This window comes from Silene latifolia, chromosome 2 (genome assembly GCF_048544455.1).
Source record: "Silene latifolia isolate original U9 population chromosome 2, ASM4854445v1, whole genome shotgun sequence".
In the NCBI taxonomy this organism is placed as follows: domain Eukaryota; kingdom Viridiplantae; phylum Streptophyta; class Magnoliopsida; order Caryophyllales; family Caryophyllaceae; genus Silene; species Silene latifolia.
In genome coordinates, this window is record NC_133527.1 from 99,694,591 (window position 1) to 99,710,414 (window position 15,824).

General features: G+C 40.0%; 1 pseudogene; it reads left to right on the forward strand.

Moving 5' to 3' along the window:
• LOC141641132 (uncharacterized) overlaps nucleotides 1-15,824 on the forward strand; it is a 225,159-nt pseudogene that overhangs the window by 121,715 nt on the left and 87,620 nt on the right.

Here is a 15,824-nt window from a genome sequence, read left to right on the forward strand (position 1 = left end):
TACCCACTACCGACTCGGGGACCTTTGGAATCCACCCCTCTTACATACAGCTGGTCGAGAGAAATCTCTTCAGGAGGATACCTGGAGAGGATCCGTGCAAGCATATAGAACTATTTACAGAGTACTGCTCCACCATTCCTCTAGCTGCTGTGGTAACGCAAGACAGAGTTAATGGGGTTCTTTTCCCTTTTTCCTTGACTGATGATGCCCGGGAATGGTTGATAGATTTAGACAGGGAAGCCGCCGGTGTCACTGACGGGAATTCCCTCGCCTTAGCCTTTTACATGCGATATTTCCCACCACAGCACACTAATGCGTTGAGAGCTCAAATTACTGCATTTGAGCAACTACCTACTGAAGACTTGAACGGGGCTTGGATTAAGTTCAAGAATCTCATCCGTTATGTGCCACATCATGGTTTCAAGTGCTGGTTCTTATGTACCGAATTCTACAATGGGTTGTATCCGGACCAGAGGGCTGTCCTTGATAACGCGGCCAAGGAGAGATTTTAGAAGAATGTGGAGGATGATAAAGGATGGCATCTTATCGAAGAAATGGCCATTCATGTTGCCGAATATGGAAATCCCTGAGGAGGTAAGCATGTGAACGAGTTGTTAGTAGCTGAGGTGGAGTGTCCTAGCGGAAGGCTAGGTAGTCCAGAGATTATACAGACTATGGGTGAGCACGAACAAGTTTGTGCTAATACCGAGCATGTAATAGTGTGTGGTAGATGCGATATGGAGGGGCATGACCCTATTGGTTGTATGGCGGATGTGGAGCATGTTATTGCTTATCTAAAATACAAGCAAGGGGTACCATTCTCCAAGCTATATGAGGATTTGATAACAAAAAGTGTCTCTAGCCCTTCTACTCCGATGCCGCAACCATATTGGCTCCCTACAAATGGGGAGTTAGCCGAACTAAAATCCTTGGTATTTAACTTAACGCAACAACTTTGGAAGAAATGCAACAAGGATAATACCGCCATATCTGAGCTAAGAGAGCAAGTTGCGCGTCGAACACTTGCGCAAAACCAAGCAATTCAACCACCTCCATGTGACCCAATCAACGCCATTAATCTCCAAAGCGGTCTTGCTTATGATGGACCGAGAATGCCAGAAGATGGGGTTGTGACAGCTGATAATACCCCGGATGACGTGTTGGAAGAGCTAATTGACGATATCCCTGCTGAATATCGCCCTGCAGCTCGATGGAATGAAATGCCTGTTCGATCGAGTGATTTAGCCCCTCCCATTACTCGATCGAGTATAATTCCAACTCGATCGAGAGGTGCCCATTTCACAGACTTCGATCGAGGAATTGATTCTTCTTGATAGAGTAATTCGGCAGAAAAAGCTGTTCGATCGAGTGATTTTGGGACTCGATCGACAGAACCAGAAATTCAAGAACTCGATCGAGAGGTTCAAATGCCTCGATCGAGTGATTCTCCTGACAAAACCATTCGATCGAGCGAAGAAACTGTTCGATCGAATGCCAGAACCAGCGGAGCTTCAAATATAATATCTAATTCTGCTACCGTGTCATCTTCCCCTACCGTGAAGGCGTCACGTGCTGATAAAGGTAAAGAGAAAGTCCCGGGTCCACTCATTGCTACCAGAGTATATCTAGGACGTCTGAAGGATGCTAAGGTTGAGCGACAGTCCGGTAAGTTTGTGGACGTGGTCAAGAACCTCCAGGTAACTGTCCGTTTCACCGAACTTATTACCCAGGTACCTACTTATGCTAAATTTATAAAAGATATTGTGACGCGTAAGAGAGAGCTAAGTGAATTTGAGACTGTTGCTTTCATGGAAGAGTCTAATAATTTACTTTTAAATAAAGCTCCGCCTAAAATGAAAGACCCGGGTAGTTTCTCTATTACCTGTACTATAGGCAATGAAGTAATAGATAAGGCTCTTTGTGATTTAGGAGCCAGCATCAGTGTCATGCCCTTCTCTATCTGCAAAAAGCTTAATATGAGTCACCTTAAAATGACTAATATCACATTACATATGGCTGATAGATTTGTAAGACGACCCTTGGGTGTCTTGGAGGATGTGCCTGTGAAAGTAGGCAAATTCTTTATACTAGTGTACTTTATTGTTTTAGACATAGATGAGGATACCCGGACTCCAATTATACTAGGAAGACCATTCTTATGTACAGCTGGGGCCATTATTGATGTCAAGCAAGGGCATTTGACTCTTGCAGTAGGGGACGACACAATTACTTTTAGCCTGCCTAGTACTTTGGCTCAGCCAATGATAGAGGATACATGTTATTCTGTTGATGTTATTGACGAGTCTGTTTATGACTTCTGGTCGGGTTCTTTTATAAAGGACCCACTAGAAGCTATAATGCTTTTGGATGAGTGTGCAGATAACCCAGATAATAATGACGCTGTGTTGGATTTGATTGAAGCTGCTTTAGATGAGCGTGAACTAACCGACGCTGAAGGGGAGAGAGTGGAACAAATGATTAGTACTCTATGCGCCATAGAGGTAAAGGTACCTGAGCGTAAGCCTCTCCCTTCTCATCTTAAATATGCTTTCTTAGATGATACATAGCAATATCCAGTTATTGTTAGTGCTAAGCTTGATGATGATCAGCTGACTGCTTTGTTAGCTATGCTTAAGAAAAACAGGAAAGCTATGGGTTATTCTTTGGATGACATCAAGGGGATTAGTCCCTATATTTGTATGCACAGGATCGAGCTTGAGGAGAATCACAAGCCTTGCAGACAGGGTCAGCGCCGACTGAACCAGAAAATGCAGGATATTATGATGGCTGAGGTAATGAAGCTGCTTGACGTAGGTATTATCTATTCTGTTGGTCATTCTAAGTGGGTGAGTCCAGTTCAAGTAGTTCCTAAGAAAGGAGGGACTAACGTGGTCAAGAATGACAAAAACGAGTTAATACCTACTAGAGTAGTAACTGGCTGGCGGATGTGTACAGATTACAGACAACTAAACGCCGCCACGAAGAAAGATCACTTTCCCCTTCCTTTCATTGATCAGATGGTAGAAAGGTTAGCTTCTCATAAGTTTTTTTGTTATCTAGATGGGTACACAGGGTTCTTTCAGATCCCTATCCATCCAGATGATCAGGAAAAGACTACTTTTACTTGTCCTCAGGGCGTTTTTGCTTATCGCAGGATGCCTTTTGGTTTGTGTAATGCCCCTGCCACCTTTCAAAGGTGCATGATGGGGATATTTTCTAAGTATATTGAGTCTATTATGGAAGTCTTTATGGACGATTTCAGTGTCTATGGAAGTGATTTTGCTAACTGTCTGTCTAACCATGATAAAGTGTTGCAGCGCTGCATTGAGGTTAACCTTGTGCTTAACTGGGAGAAGTGCCACTTTATGGTCAACGAGGGAGTTGTCTTAGGGCACTTAGTTTATGATAGGGGTATTAAGGTTGACAAAGCAAAAGTGCAAGTGATTCAGCAATTACCTCCTCCTGTTAATGTCAAGGGAGTGAGGAGTTTCCTTGGTCATGCTGGCTTTTATCGCCGGTTTATCAAGGAATTTTAAAAAATTGCTAAACCACTTCACAGCTGCTTCTTAAGGATGCCCCCTTTGTATTCACTGATGAGTGTCTTTCTACTTTTAACAGGTTAAAGTAGGCCTTGATTTCGGCGCCGATTATACAGCCTCCCGACTGGGATTTGTCGTTTGAGATTATGTGTGATGCTAGTGACTATGCACTAGGAGCGGTGCTGGGCCAAAGGAAAGACAGCTTTGAATGTAATCTATTATGCGAGCCAAACTCTGGATGAGGCTCAAGTGAAGTACACCACTACTGAGAAAGAGCTGCTGGCTGTGGTATATGCGCTAGAAAAACTTCGTTCTTATTTGATAGGGTCGAAGTTCTTTTTTTTCACGACCATGCAAATACTGAGACACCTTCTTGCTAAGAAGGAAGCTAAACCACGACTGTTGAGATGGATACTCCTCCTTCAGGAGTTTGATTTGCAAATAAAAGATAAGAAAGGTGCTGAGAATGTAGTAGCTGATCATCTGTCGCGACTGTCACAACAAGCGGGAGAAGATTCTTTACCTATTGATGATTCTTTTCCTGATGATTCTTTGTTTGTTGTTTTGTCTTCTATTACTAACCAAGATCCTTCGTATGCAGATTTAGCTAATTACGTTGTTAGTGGCACGCTGCCGCCTGACCTTTCTTATCAGCAGAGGAAGCATTTTCTTTATAATGCTAAGCAGTACTTCTGGGATGACCCTTATTTATTTAAGGAGTGTGCAGACGGTCTCTATAGACGGTGTATTCCGTAGTGAAAGACCCAAGCAACTTGGAGGGCTATCACTCTTCTCCTTATGGTGGTCACCACGGTCCATCGCGCACCGTGACTAAGGTACTTCAGTCTGGTTTTTACTGGCCTTCTTTGTTTGCTGATGCTAAGGCTTTTGTTTCAGCTTGTGATGCTTGCCAACGCTCTGGGAACATTTCAAAGAGACATGAGATGCCACAAAATGGTATCTTAGAGGTCGAGGTTTTCGATGTCTGGGGCATTGATTTCCAAGGACCCTTCCCATCTAGCAGAGGTAACAGGTATATCTTGGTAGCTGTAGATTATGTGTCTAAGTGGGTGGAGGCAATTGCTTCACCTAATTGTGATGCCAAGACCGTGATTAAGATGTTTAAAAAGATTATATTTCCCCGATTTGGTGTCCCTAGGGTCGTCATTAGTGATGGGGGAATGCATTTTAAAGAAAAGAAACTAACTTCTATTTTGTCTAAGGTTGGTGTTCAACACCGACGTGGTTTGGCGTATCATCCCCAAACTAGTGGGCAAGTTGAAGTCTCTAATCGTTAGATTAAAGAGATTTTATCTAAGGTAGTTTCTAAATCACGGAAAGACTGGAGCCTTAAACTAGAAGACACATTATGGGCTTATAGGACTGCCTTTAAAACACCGATTGGTGCATCACCATATCGGCTGGTTTATGGGAAGTCCTGCCCTTTACCTGTTGAGTTAGAATGCAAGGCATGGTGGGAAATTCATGAACTTAACTTTGATCCTAAGTTGTGTGGTCAGAATCGTTTATTGCAGCTAGATGAATTGGAGGAGTTTAGGCTCAATGCCTATGATAGCTCACACATCTACAAAGAGAAGACGAAGAGATGGCACGACAAACGGATCCTACCTCGAGAATTTCATGTCGGGAAAAAGGTGTTGTTGTTTAATGCCCGACTACGATTATTTCCCCGCAAGCTGAAGTCCAGGTGGAGTGGCCCTTATACAATGACAGCTGTCACTAAGTTTGGGACTGTTGAGCTAGAAGGTTCCGAGGGAAATAGGTTCAAGGTAAATGGCCAGTATGTGAAACATTACCAGGAGGAAAATGATGCAGACAACCGTGTTGAAGTCCTGTACTTCGACAATCTTAATGAGCCAGCTAATTGAAGCCAGAAAGGTCGTGCGAGACCTCTTAAACCTGCGCTATCTGGGAGGCAACTAGGCCCGTTTTATTGTACTTTTGTTTAGACTTATTCTTCTTTTCATGTTGTGTGCTTGAGACTCCTTTTACGCTGAACTATCACGCATCTTTTAGCCTTGTACGTCCCTTTTATATGGTTTGCAGGTGTTTTAGTTCGATCGAGTGGTTTCTCTACTCAATCGAACCCTTTTTGCTGGAATTTTGCTCGATCAAGCATCTATTGCTCTCGATCGAAATACTGCAAAACTACTTCTCTCGATCGAGTATCCCATCTTCTCGATCGAGCTCGTTTGGCACCAATTCCACTCGATCGACCCATCCTGATCTGTTCGATCGAGTCATTGTGCAGACCAGCTTCTCTTGTTCGCTCCAAGTGATGCTGCGTGGCTACCTATGACCTCCCATGTTCATGGCCGGTTTGGGGAGGTCTCTCATTCCGTTGTCTTGTAAGCTTTCCGACTCCCGTTATCCTTTTCTCTTCAGTTTGCATTTCTTTCCCTATTTTTGGTACAATGAGGGCATTGTACGGTTTGGTTTGGGGAGACTGTAATACTACGGTTTTATGAGTCTCTGGAGTGGGCCTTACTCTGTCGAGTAAGGGTGTTTTACGATTTAAAATCGTTTCTGACCTGTTGGGTACTCGATCGAGTAGCCTTGGTACTCGATCGAGTAGGCGACACTCGATCGAGTATGTTAGTTACTCGATCGAGTAGCCGGTTTACGGGGGGATGATTTGTCGGGTTTTGTTAATAATGCGAATTAATATATAAACACTTCCGTCACTTTCATAATACGCTTTTACAAACCTAATCACTTTCAAAAGAGAAATCAATTTACGTACTTCGCATTCATCACATTATTGACAAATCCCGGTGCTTGGAAGGTCGGAATTCATCTTTCTTTACATCTTTGTGATCCTTGCATCGAGGGTAAGATCTACGTACTGTTTTTATAGTATTTTGTTTAAGTTGGTTAAACCCTAATTTGGGGATTTGGGGGTTTTGTTGTCTTTCTTGATTGGTAGTAATTGTATGATCATATGTTAGGAGGAGGATTCGTAGAAGAGGCCTTTTGATAACAAATTTTTGAGATCGTCCCATCAGACATTGCATTCCGGTAGGGTTTCCCTACTCAGTATTAGTCCCATAATGTGTTGGTGGTGATTTGTGATTGTTGATTGTTGTCATACGAGTATTGTGACGGTTGTTGGTTTTGATTGCTGATTAGTAGTTGTGATTGTTTGTATCTGTCTGTGTTCTTTGGGGCGCGTCCCTGGGCCGAGTGGAGTCACTTGGGGTGGCTTCACGCCCATTATTCGCCTTATGTGGAACCCGCCACAGAAGGGATGTGCACATTAATGGATTTGGGTTTATCGCTCAACGGAGATGAGCGGGGATTAGGTGGGAACGGCTGCGGTCCCCCACTGGCGGTGTGGAGTGACCTGTTGCAATGGGCACTCTGGCAGGGCTACACACTTTAGTGTGTAGTCAGTATTGTGGAGTTGGTGATGGAGTTCGGAGTATATCTGTGACGATTGAGCTGTGTTGTTTGTCGTGTTGTTGGATTATATAAATTGTGTGATTAGTACTGACCCCGTTTAAATGTTTTAAAAACTGTGGTGATCCATTCGGGGGTAGTGAGCAGTTATTGAGCAGGTATGATTGATGCGCATGGGATAGCCGATGAGTCATCACGTGGCGTTAGAAGTCTTCCATTGTCGACGATGTCTAGTAGCTTTGATAGTTTTATCAGTGGACTGCTTGAGTACTTTGTATTTCATTTAACAGTTTTGTTTGAGACATGTAATCAATTAAATTATATTTACTTTTAAAGTACGTTTCTTTATTGTCTTATGATTATCATTGCCTCGGGTAACCAAGATGGTAGCACTTACATGCCTTAAGTGGTCCTGGTAAGGCACTTGGAGTATGGGGGTGTTACAAAATGGTATCAGAGAAACGATCCTGAAACCTGTAACCAATGAATCTAATGAACCTAGGGAGTCTAATTAAAATGAACCAGGGGGAGAAGTTGTAGGAGCTAATGCAAAGACTTGGGGGACGTCCTAAAGTCGCGAACTTGCCCTAAAATTTTGAACCGGTCACCATGGGATATGAGTCGGGATCGCTATGTGTTTATCTTGTGAATTGTGTACCTATATGGTGATGTGTGGCATGAATCAGTGGATGTATGTATGTGGAGAATGGGGAATGTGTAGAAAAGATGGTGATGATGTGATTTCGTAAGTTATTGATTGAAAGCATGATAGTTATTTTAAGATATGGCATTATAGAAATGCGGATTGAAAATTTGTTTGATTTGAGTTATACATAGAGTTATGTATACATATATGTTGTTGGTAGTGTTGTACGAGTTTATATAGCTGAAAGTTTGAGTAAGAGCATGAATAATGGGTGGAAAAAGATAATAATTGTTGCATGATAATATGATTTCTGATAAAGCATGTTGTATGATGGAAGAGATTTTATTATGTTGTTATGCTTGTAACATGTGAATAGGAGACTTGATGTTATATATTTGTTATTTTGTTTACGTAAAGTTATAGAATAAAAACATGTAGGTAATACATGCTTGGTAAGTTGAATGGTGTATGTGCATAATGGATGTTGTTGCTTGGCTTTTGAAGATAGTAACATGTGGTTAGGGATACTAGTTTTATGAGCATCGAGTTGTTTTTGTTTACCTTGTTGTTGTTTAAGTTGTTTGGAAGTAAAATCAAGTAGTTGTGTTTTCGATTATAGAGAGGTTGTCTTTAAACTATTATACCTTTAGATTCATAAATGATTTTAATGTTATTCCAATTGGAGGTGATAGCTTGTTCTTTTACGATTCTAACGATATATCACACGCCTAAAATGACCAAGAAATGAGTGAGTTATGACCGTTTTACGAAAACCGGACAATGCTGAGAAAAACGTAGGGTACTTGATCGAGTGGCTCTTACTCGATCGAGTGCACCTTGGTACTCGATCGAGTACCCCTTACTTGATCGAGTAGCCCTGATAATTTTTATGTACGTGTCTATGACTTTCACCTACTCGATCGAGTAAGTCATTTACTCGATCGAGTGGCCTGTACTCGATCTAGTGACCCCTGTTTTGAGTCATATGCTTACCTTTTGACTTCGTTGCATATTATGTTTCATTCAAAGGTGTTATATTGTTTCTTTATGCATTGTTTTATGTCATCCTGATACGTAAGTTACCCAATCCTATGATGTAAGGAGTGGCACCTGTGGTGAGTATGAGTTCGGTGGGAGGACATGAGTTATATGTGGTTGTGATAGATAGTGGAAAAAGAAAAGGAAGATCGTTATGGCTTAATTGAGACATAGAGCATGTTTTCTGAGATGAGATGAGTGATATGATTGTGTGTTAAGTAACGTAAAAGCAAGTGAATATGGGCAAGGGATGATGTGAGTCTAAGGAACATGAGAATGAAAAGATTGAAAGTAAGGATGTGGATAGTGGCAGCTTGAGATGTGTAAAGAATTATGGAGGGAGATGGTTAGGAGTCGTGTGGGTTAAGGATATATGTAGTGGAAGTTCGTTTTAAAGGGGTTGAGAAGAGTGGTATATAGTGAACTTAATGGAGATATGGAGCGACGTGGATTTGCAGATAGTGAGTGAGTTTGGGAATTTGTGTTATCAAGAGGTGAAACTAATGTGTGATTTCCTTGGGCAATTAACGGTATAAAATGAATTTTGATTTCTACAGATGTAAAAAGGGAGATGCAATTGTTTGAACTTTAAACATTGATTCTATGGACAGATTAGTGGCAAGGGTGAGTGATAGCATAATAAGAGAATATCTATGGTAAAAAAAATGAGATGATATCGATATAAAATAATGGGATGTGAGTTTTGGAGCGATAAGAAGGTAATTGGAGCACTAAAGGGTTAGGTAGAAGTACTAAGGAGTTGAGCTATTAAATGGTATTGTTGAGTATAAAGAGAAAAGAAGGATAAAAGTAAGCTGAGAAAAATATTCACCGGAGTTATGTGACATAAAAGTAAGGAATCGTCGAGATGTATGATACTATCAAGAGTAAGTAAGTTAATGGTTATACAGAAGTTTCACGACAACATGATTAATCACGAGTTTCGAGGAATTAAGGGAGTATGAAGTTGGTGGAGTATTTGCACGATACGAGATTTTTGGTGGAGAGTTAGATGACGATACAAGTAAGGATAGTATTGGGAATTATGTTGAGGTAATTTTGGTTGATGGATCTGATGTTCGTTATTTTGGATGTTAACCAATGATAGGAAAGAAACCGTGATGTTTAGAGATGAGTGTAAGAGGCTTGATGTCCGAACAATGGTGGTGTTGAGGTGTTGTCACTAGTGGTTTGGTCGGGACTATTTCGGATGCTATATTCTATTTTCGGAACAATTGTCGTTGGAAGCACCTAGACCAAAACACAATTTATAACTTCACAAACAACTCTACAATTAGTAAAGAGGCAAGTAAAGGTCGGATCCCAAGGGACGGGAATTGAAATGAGATTTCTATTGCAACTAGTGGTGTCTTAGGGGTGTCACAATTTGGGTTGATGTAGAAGGTCACTAAACTAAATAGCAATGAAAGTAAATAAGCAAGATGAATTGAAAGGGTTGTAAACAATTGATAAAAAGCACTAGGGTGTCATGGGGTCATAGGGTATTCATGGGAATTGATCATACAAACATGTTCTCAAATTATAAGCAAGCAATTATTGTTGTGATGGATTGAGTTGGGTTATATCTTACAATCCTAGGAAAGTTTGGGTCCCGGGCAATCGATTAGATTGTACAACACCTACAAGTCGACTTAGTCTTCCCTACTCAACAACATGCATGGTCTAATGAGACTCGAGTTGGTTTATGTCTTACAAGTCTCATTGAAAAGATAGGTGATGGGTAAAAAATGCAAGGATTCATAGGCTCACATTTCATCAAACATAACATGTGCATGAGTTGAGATCAAAACAAGCAAGCAAATAAACCATGAAAGCATATTAATTTAAGCATGAATCATTCCCCATGTTGGTTTCCCCTAATTATCCATTAACCCTAGCTATGGAACTACTCACTCATTATCATGTTGAACATGCTAGCAAGGTTGACAATCATACCAACAAAGTAAAATATGATGAACAAATGAAAGTAATTAGCAATAATTAAAAAGGGATTAAGAGAATTATACCTACTAATGATTCCAATAATAAAGTAAAGAATAATAGAAGTACTTGATGCTTGATTGAGAGGTTGTCAATCTCCCAATAATAACCCAAATAATCTTCAATTACCCAAAATAAAGGATGAACAAAAGAGAGATTAAGGAAATAAAACTTGTATTAAAACTTGATTAATTGTTGATTACAAAACTAAAGAGAGATTTGATTGATATTAACTACCCTAAGAATTGATAAGAAGAACATGCTCTTCTAATTAGACTAATGGGTTATTTATAGTGGAAATTAGGTGGATGCATTAAGGTTAACTAAGGGCATAAATGACGATTAAGTCCCTACTTAGGGAAACGCCGGTATTTTCTGAAGGAAGGGCATCTTTCTTGAAGCTTGAAGAAACGGATTTGCGCTGTCTTGGAATCAGTGCGTCTTAGGCACGGGACGGCCGGATTCAGGAGTCTCTGCCCGGGCGTCTTTGAGAGAAGACGGGCGTCTTCTAGGTCTTTGTTGCCCGGCGTCTTTGGTAGAAGACGCACGGATTGTGGTCCTGGGGGACGGGCGTCTTCAGGGGAGGCCGGGTGGATGCTTGGCTCACCGTGTTTCTTCTTCTTTTCTTCCCTTTTCTTCATAAAATCCTTGGGGATTTCCTTGGGGATGCAAGGATCTTTCCTCATCATTGCCCAACTACTATAATATGTACAAAGGCCTTCTAATCTTGTCTCTCCTTGATGCTTGGTCATTGGATTCAATCAATTTATTCTCATTTTGCCATGAAAATGCAAGGTTTGCACTCCTTTCCTACCAAGGACACAAAACCTCAAAGAATATGCAAAACAAAGAGCTAAAGACAATAAATGACCCAAATATGCACTAAATTATTCTAAATTGGATTTTAATTAAACTAAATTATTCTAATAATCCTAAATATAATTAAACTAAGCATCCTAAATTTTTCTAAGCATCCTAAACTAACCATAATTAATTAAAACAATAACCATAAAATAACCCTAATTAATCAAAATAATAAAATAAAATAAACAAACTTTGTAATAATTAAGTGAGGCAAGGAAGTAAGAGGAGGGAGGACGGCAGCGGCAGGGGCGGCGGCGGCAGATTGGAGGGAGAAAAGGGAGAAGGGAAAAGGGAAAGGGGAAAGGGGAAAGGGGAAAGGGGAAAGAAGAAAGGAGAGAGGAGAGAGATGACTATGACATGGTGGTGGTCAGAGTGATGGTGGTATGAGTGGTCGTGGTCGGCGAAATTTTGGGGGTTTTTGAAAAATAATTGACTTGAAATAATTTAGGAGAGATAAGAGGGAGACGGGTGTAAAACCCGTGTATAAAAAAAAGCTGCGACGGAATTTCCGTCGCAAGATTAAAATAATATTTTATCTTGTGATCTGTAAAGCCTGGCATTTAAAAAAAGCCTGGGACGGAATTTCGGAAGCAAAAAAAATAATATTATTATAGCGACGAAATTTCCGTTGCAACCGATATTATTATTGCGACGGAATTTCCGTCGTAGGCCTTCCCGCCATGTCAGAAAAATGCGCGGTTTTGGGAGATTTGGCTGCTATGGAAATTCCGTCACAGATTGAGGAAATCGTCGCAAGGCACGTCGCAGCATTTTATTTGCTACGGCCTATGTGTCCGTCGCAATGTCTCCGTCGCTATAGAACCTTTTTTTTTGTAGTGTTCACAATCATACATAGAAAATGGAAGAACTACATTAAGCATATGACCAATTCATGAATTCCATCCCACATGTTATGAACAACAACCCTTCCAATACCCACATGACATACTAACCAATTCATGAATACATATAACAAGGAAAGACACATAAACATGCTTATAAAACGTTGAAACCGAGTAGGATAACCTACCTTTGAGCATAACCCTCAAGCTAATCGAAATCACCAAGTATCCATCTCTTAAAATTGTCTCAACCTACATAAATCATGTAATAACCATCACAATCCACTCTATACTAGATTATAACATAAACTCTTTCATTATAAGTCACTAATTACTCACTTAACATAACTAATTACTAATTAGTCTCTCTTGGTAAACCCTAACTCGAATTTACTTAAAAGACAAAGGGGAAAGGTGACATTTCTACTTACAAAGGTAGATCGGGGCATAAGAGGCATGCTCCACCATTAATCTAAGCTTGAAGATTGAGGAAAAGGCATTGGAAGCATTTTAGAGAGATGGGAGGGATTTTGGAGAGATAAGGAAGGAGGTGGGAAATTATTTTAGGGTTAGGGAAGAAAGGGATTAAATCCCGTATTCTGAAAACAGCGGCACTCGACCGAGTGCCGAGTCCACTCGGTCGAGTGAACTCACTCGGCCGAGTAGGACTCCACTCGATCGAGTGGACGCACTCGCGCGAGTGTACTATTGAAGAGTCTATCACACCCGAAATACTCGAGAGGGGGAGGGGGGTGAATTGAGTATTTTAAAACTTATGCCTACTTTTTATTTTATATAAATGATTAATTACTTAAAGTTTATTAATTAAACTATAACAAATTAACTAAGTGATTATGAACGTAATGAAATGAACGAAAACAAAAACTGCAAGGACACGCGATATTTGAAGTGGTTCAGCTTCACACGTTGAAGCCTACGTCCACTATTCTCGATTAATAATTTTAGTACCTTTATCCGGATTACAAAATTATCAACCCACTCGTATAGCTAACTCTAACTATAACTCAATTTGAATATCACTAGATATTCGGTTTTGACTATCTTAAGTTACTAAGAAAGCACTTGATTGTTCTTCTAAGTGTTCACACAATTGAACGAGTAAGAAACAATATGAAGTACTATTATCTTATGACGTAACCTTAAGAAAGATAAACAAATTAAAGAACACGACTTTTCGCAAGATTTTCCAAACGAAAAACAATAAGAATAGCCAATTAAAAATTAAACTCAATTTTGTTTGCAAGAGATTTTAATATTTCGAAAAGCTTTTTTTTTTCAGAATAAAGAATGATCATATGTATTTATAGTAGAGGAAAGAACTAGGGTTTGCATGAAACCCTAGGATGCCGTGAGATAGGAGGTTTGTCTCAAGAGATAAATCTCTATCTCTTTCCTAATTCAATCCAAGATATATTTAGTTTAGGTAAATAAGATAAAAGTTAATCTTATTTTCCTATAACTATATCTTTAAGATTTTTAGATAAGTAAACAAATTATTTTTTTTTTGTAAAAGATTTATCATTTCATTTCTTAAGAAGAAAAGAAATTACATTTTGCAAAATTATCCAATATAGAACAACTCAAACTAATCAAAAGGGAAAATCTTAACCAGGCTGAAGACTAGCTAGAAAAAGCTCAGAATGTCGCATGAACATTCTAACGGCAATCTTGAACTTGAGTTTGTCAAGCAGAACATATAGGGAGAGCTGCCCTTGTGAAAAAATCCTGTGATTTCGTTCAGTCCACAGAGAATGCACTACAACAGCAATAGAAACTTGGAACCAATGCTTTCTCCATTTAACCATATGAGAAGTAGCCAGAAGAGAGAATTCTTGCTGCATATTTAAAGCAGGCCTGACAACTTTCATCCACTGAAGAATAGAAGACCAAACATGATGAGAAAAGGAACAAGAAAAGAAGAGATGATCATGGGTTTCTTCCTGAGTCTCACACTGGCAGCATCTTTTAGCAAGAGAGAACCCTCTTCTATAAAGATTATCCACAGTTGCAAGCTGCCCTGGGACTGCCATAGAAGAGATAATCTTATGACTAGGCAGAATCCCTGAGTAAGTTAGACTAGTAACCCAATTCTCAACAGGAGTAGGCTGCCTGAAGAGCAAGTAGAGAAGATTAGTAGAGATATGAGAACCAGAACACCAAGCATATAGCTGGTGTTGAGCATGCTGAACAGACCATGAGAGGGAGACAAAGATGTCCCTAGTTTTGAGAATATCCTTGAAACAGGAAGGGACCTGATCTTTACTGATAACTGTCCAAATGGATTCCTGTTTCAGGACATAAGTCTTGATCCAGTTAGCCCACAAACCAGCAGCAGGGACAAAAAGCTTCCAAACCCATTTCATCAGTAAAGCTTGATTCCAAGAGAGGAGATCCTTAATATTGAAGCCACCATAGGTCCAAGGAACACAAATGTTAGTCCAGCTTTTGAACACCAGACTTCTATTACCTACTGTAATATTCCAAAAGAAATCCTTCTAAGTTTATTTATGTGATGAATGACTTCCTTTGGAAGAAGGAGATTGGAACACTAGAAATTGTCCAAACCAAAAATCACAGAGTTCTGAAGCTCGGCTCGGCCAGCATAGGAAAGAACATGAGAAGACCAGTGATGTATACTTTTCTGGATTTTTGTAACTAATGAGTCAAACATAGAAATTTTGAGCTTAGAGGTAGCAAGAGGGAGCCCTAGGTATCTGAAAGGGAATTGACCCAATGAGAACCCAGTAGCAGCTAATATCTCCAGCATGATAGATTGAGAAACCCCTCCAAAGTAGATATTAGTTTTCTCAATGTTGGCATGTAAACAAGATATCAGAACAAACTGAGAGAGAGTTGTTTTAACAGCAGTGACTGAGTGCACATCTCCTCTTACAAAAATCATTAAGTCATCAACAAAGATCAAATGAGTGAGATTAAGTCTACTAAACTTAGGATGGTAGGAAACCTGAGGTTGAGAGAAATGTCTTCTGAGATATCTAGAAAGAATTTTCATGCTGAGGACAAAAAGGTAAGGAGAAAGGGGGTCTCCTTGCCTAATGCCACTTTTACCAGGAAACCCCTGAAATAGCTCCATTAATCTTAAAAGAATACTAGGTGTTAGAAATGCAACCCATGATCCATTTAGAGAATAAAGGAGGAAACCCCAGAACCTTAAGCATTTGTGAGACAAAATCCCAATGGAGAGAATCAAATGCTTTTCTAATGTCCACTTTTACTAAACATCTGGGAGAGATATTCCTTCTGTTATAGCCTTTAACAAGAGCCTGAGAAAGAATAATATTTTCAAAAATACATCTCTCTTTCACAAAAGCAGCCTGTTCATTGCCAACAATAGAGGGTAGGACATGCTGGAGTCTATTAGCCAAGATTTTACTAATGGTTTTGTAAAAAACAGTGCAGCAAGATGTGGACAGCAGGGGAACCACGGGGGCG